This window comes from Miniopterus natalensis, chromosome 13 (genome assembly GCF_054644295.1).
Source record: "Miniopterus natalensis isolate mMinNat1 chromosome 13, mMinNat1.hap1, whole genome shotgun sequence".
Classification (NCBI taxonomy): Eukaryota; Metazoa; Chordata; class Mammalia; order Chiroptera; family Miniopteridae; genus Miniopterus; species Miniopterus natalensis.
Window position 1 is genome coordinate 46,248,941 of NC_142093.1, and position 5,455 is coordinate 46,254,395.

At 36.6% G+C, this 5,455-nt stretch overlaps 1 non-coding gene across 1 annotated transcript; it reads left to right on the forward strand.

Moving 5' to 3' along the window:
• The first annotated feature begins 818 nt into the window (after positions 1 to 818).
• Positions 819 to 925, forward strand: LOC148091667 (U6 spliceosomal RNA). Its single transcript, XR_015715574.1, has one exon. It is a non-coding gene; the product is annotated as a U6 spliceosomal RNA (small nuclear RNA).
• The last annotated feature ends 4,530 nt before the right edge of the window (positions 926 to 5,455 follow it).

Here is a 5,455-nt window from a genome sequence, read left to right on the forward strand (position 1 = left end):
TTAACACCTAATTTTCTCAAACTACTTCAAAAACTAGCAGGAAGGCTCCCAAGCTAATTTTATAAGGCCAGCATTACCCTGATGCCAAGACCACACAAAAATGTTACAAAAAAACAAAATTATATAGGCCAATATCCCTGATGAATATAGGTACAAAAATCCTCAACAAAGTATTAGCAAACCAAATTCAGTAATGCCTTAAAAAGATCTTGAGGGATTTATTCCTGGAATTCAAGGTTTGTAAGTTATCTGCACATCAGTTAACACGCTGCATCACACAAACAAAATGAAAGATAAAAGTCAATCATATCAATAAATGCAGATAAGTCATTTGATAAAATCCAGCATTTGTACATGATAAAAACTTTTAGCAAAGTGGAAATACAGGAACGTACCTGAATACAATAAAGGCCATATGTGATGAGTCCACAGCTAACATCATACTCAATGGCAAAAAAAAAAAGCCAACACCCTAAAATCACTTCCCTTAAGATCAGATCAGGAATAAGACAGGGATGTCCACTCTCACCACTCTTATTCAACATAGTACTGGAAGTCCTACCCACAGCCATCAGACAGAAAGAAGAAATAACAGCCAACCAAATTGGAAAGGAGGAAGCAAAACTGTTATTTTCAGATGACAGGATACTGTATAAAAATTCCACACACAAAAAAACCACCTAGAACTGATAAGTGAATTCAGTAAACTGGTAGGATACAAAATTAATATTCAGACATTGATTGTAATTTTATGCACCAATAATAAACTATCAGAAAGGGAAATTTTAAAAATAATATTTAAAATTGTATTAAAATTAGTGCTCGCTTTGGCAGCCCATATTCTAAAATTGGAACGATACAGAAAAGATTAGCATGGCTCCTGCGCAAGGATGACATGCAAATTCGTGAAGCATTCCGTATTTTTTTAAAATAAATAAATAATTTTTAAAAATAAAAATAAAATTGCATCAAAAATAAGTAAAATACCTAGAAATAAATTTAAACAAGGAGGTAAAAGACTTGTACTCAGAAAATTATATGACACCAGAAAAAGAAATGGAAAAAAGATACAAATAAATGAAAGCATATACCATGTTCATGTACGGGAAGAATTAACATCATTAAAATATCCAATTTAGAGGGGCAAAGGAGACACCTGCAATTATATCAACATTAAAAATTTTAATTTAAAAAAATGTCCTATTTATAGGTTCAATGCAATACCGAGCAAAACCCCAATGGCATTTTTCACAGAACTATAACAAATAATTCTAAAATTTATATGGATTCACAAAAGACCCCAAATAGTCAAAGAAATCTTGAAGAAATAAGAACAAAGTTGGAGGTATAATGCTACCTTATATCAAACTATACTACAAAGCTATATTAATCAAATCAGTGTGGTACTGAAGTAAAAACAGACACATAGATCAATGGAACGTAATAGAGAGCCTAAAAATAAATCTGCACCTATACGATCAATTGACCTATGACAAAAGAAGGCAAAAATATACAGTGGGGTAAAAACAGTGTCTTCAATAAATGGTGTTGAGAAAGCTGGACAGATACATGAAAAAATTGAAACTGGTTCACTTTTTTACACCATACACAAGAATAAACTTGGAGTCTTAAATGTAAGACCTGAAACTATAAAACTCCCAGAATAAATCATAGGCAGTACTGTGACATTGCTCTTAGTAACATTTTTGTATATGTCTCCTCAGGCAAGGAAAACCACAACAAAAAATAAACAATGGAATTACATCAAACTAAAAAGGTTTTGCAGAACAAAGGAAACCACCAACCAAACCAAAAGAAAACCTACTGAACGGGAAAGATATTCACCAATGATACATCCTATAAGGGGTTAATATCCAAAAAATATAAGGAACTCATATAACTTGACATAGAAAAAGACAACCAATTTGTTTAAAATAACTGGCATTGGGCCTGAATAAGCATTTCTCCAAAGAGGACATACAGATAGCCAACAGACATATGAAAAGATGTTCAGCATCGGCAATCACCAGAAAATGCAAATTCAAACCACAATGAGGTATCCCCTCACACCTGACAAAACAGCTAACATCAATAAATCAACAAACAAGGGTAGCTGAGGATGTACAGTAAAGGGAAGCCTTATGTACTGTTGATGGGATTGCAAATCGGCGCAGTCCCTATGGAAAACAGTGCGGAGGCTCCTCAAAAAATTAAAAACGGAACTGCCATATGATTTAGCAACTCTTACTTCTGGTATTTACCTGAAGAAACCCAAAATGCTAATTGAAAAAATATATGTACCCCTATGTTTATTGCAGCATTATTTACAATAACCAATATATGGAAGGAACCTAAGTGTCCATCAATAGACGACTGGTTAAAGAAGATGTGGCGCATGTACATACATGGAATTACAGTCGGCCATAAGGAAGAAGGGAACCTTATCATTTGTGACAATGTGGGTGAACTTAGAGGGTGTTATGCTACTTAAAATAACTCAGACAGAGAAAGACAAATACCATATGATTTCTAAAAACCAGAATAAATGAAGAAACAAAACAGAAACAGACTCACTGATAGAGAGAAAGTATATATGGTTGCCAGATGAGAGGGAGGTTGTGAGACTGGGTGGAAAAGGTGAAGAGATTAAGGAATACAAATTAGCAGTTACGAAATAGTCATGGGGATGTAAAGTATAGCACAGGAAATATAGCCCATAATATTGTAATAAATATGCATGAGGCCAGGTGGGTACTAGGCTTATATATATTTTATTTATTTCAGGAATTTAGGTAGCGCTTACAGGCAGCTTATTCTTCTAACGGTTGCTAATATCTCTTTTATCTCTCCTTCCCTGTTCTCTAGAAGGACATGGAGCAGCTTTTAATACCATATATCATATAAGTTTTCTGAGATTGGTTGGCCTAAGAGCTTTGATATATTGAGCATTCATTTAAAGCAGAGAGATTAATGTGGTTAGTCTGGAATAAACTAAATCATATTATTCCATATTCATTAAACTTTACATAACATTTCAGAGACTAAGGGCTGAATTATTTTGATCCTCATATTTACTTACTTAGTAATTCCAAATTTTGGCTGGAATATATCTTGATATCTTAAAGCGGCAAATGCCACCGCACAATTTACTTTAAAATGTCACTGTAACTTTCAACTTTGAGGATATGAAAAATTGGGAAAAAGCCATCACTCCCACTCTTACAACAATAATAAAGAAACTGGATAATCTACAGAATTACAACCTTCTTGAACACATCAGAGAGCTGAACTCACAGGGAAACTAAGTAACCCAAAATATAAGAAAGGTATTCTTTCAAAGAGAGTAAAGATGAGCGCTCACTTATCTATGGAAGAAATAAATCATCATACAATCCATTAAGAAGCATTTTTAATAAATTTAAATCAATATTTGCAGCTGAAACTGCAAACACAAGAAAAAAAATTACTCCAACTTATAGATTCTTCTCTGAAATCATGAGGTACTCATTCAAAATACTGTAGGCAAGACCAGAAACTAGAAAGGGCATCTCTCTTAATGAAGACCTAGGTAAGGGGAATAGCAGCTGCTGTGGGAAAGGCTTGAAACTTTGCCTGGATACTTTCCTACTTCCCCCTGTCATATTCAGGGTACAGGTAAATACCTATCAAGATTGGTGGAAAAAAAAAAAAGAAATCCTTCTTTGCTTGGGGAAAGGACAGACAAATATCCTACGGCCAGACCATTAAAGATCCCCTACCACTGGGGGCAGAACAGGAACCCTGAGAAAGACCTAACCTAGAGATTCAGGGACATAGCATCTGCCTCGGAGGGAAGCTGAACCAGAGCAGAGGAGGCCCAGTTCCTCAGGCCACACCCTCTCCCCCACACTGCTGCAAAGCAATTAAGAACAATCCAAAATTCTTCGTGGGAAGGAGCAGAAGCATAAAATACCCTCTTTGTGATGCAGGCCGGGTATGGCTCAGCGGTTGAGCGTCGACCTGGGCTCTCCTGTTGCATCTTCTATGCTCTTTCTTGTTTCACTGTCCCAAGTATATTTTTGCTGCCATCATGGACCCAAATACCCTTTGACTCGGTGCTCTGTAGCTCTTCCCTTTGGATATACCCATCTCCCACCCCCTTTTCCTTAAATAAGTTAAATTTTTCTTTATTCACCATCTGAGATGACTAGCCTCCCTGGCCACCACCGACATTAAGCTTTCACCTTTGCTGCTGGAGCCATTATTGCCGCTAAAGTGAGTTTCCTACAAAGCAAAATTTAACAAAACTAGAAAAGAGACCAATCTACCACCATAGTGATTTAACACAGTTCTATCATTAACTGACAGATGAAACAGATAAAAAATCTGCAGCTGGCAAGTAAACAGGGATTCAGGGTTACCCTTCTCATTCCTACTGTCTCTTCTAATAATCAAATTGACATGAAGCAATCAACAAAAAAAACCCCAAAGTTTTAAAACATGCATACCTCCAGTATATATGAGAGAGCCCCAGGAACACTGAGAGATTCAACAAAATAGTGAAAGCCATCACCTTAAATAACCATCTTCAATAAAAGACAAAAGATGATACTGGGAGTAGGGGCAGAGGGCAGTTAAGGGGGGGTATCAGGAAAAGCACAGTGAGCAAGGGTAAGCTCGTTATTCAGATTTAAGTCCCTAGCCTTTTGCTTTGATGAGAGTTTCTGGAGATAAGGTCACGCTCTCGTTCTGGTACTGGGAGAGAGGCATGCTTACAATGGGAGATTTCCCTTACAAGTGTAAATATCTCTTACAAAGGGGAACTATCTATTTTGTTTTCGTAGCTTTTCCCCAGTCTGCTGTTTGTTGAAAATTAAGCATCTTAAATAATTCTTATGCCAAAGAGACATTTTGCGGGTGACAAATTATGATCCCCCTACAAAACAAAGCCACAGATTAAACTGAAAATTATCCAATTCTTGGGGAACTACTGAACCTAGGTCACATTTTAGGACTATTTTCCTATCTCCTTCCATTTCAGTGCTAAGGTTACCAAAAGCTGGCAGCACTGTGGACAAAAGAGATATCTGACCATTTTGGAGATCTGCTAAGAGCAATAACTCTAGGGCACAGTCAATATTTGTTTGAATTTGTAGTTTCCCGGTAAATTTCTCAAACAGATGGTGCCTATTTGATCTGATTTCAGAGCTCCCCTAAGAGGAGCGGCAGCCAACCCCCAGGGCATTTCCAAAACAATAGCAAACTGCTGGCAACATCTCAGTTGCCTAAGGTTGTGTTTTCAGCTCGGGCTGAAATAAGAGCTCGTCTGGGAATGGAAAAGGAAATCCTCGAAAACATATGTGGTCCTTTTGCTTGGCTTATTTCACTTAGAATTATGTTTTTATAGTCCTTTAAATCACTTTGGTACCTCTAGCATATTCGTTAAATTATTGAAGCACTGTCTGCTTTTTCCCTG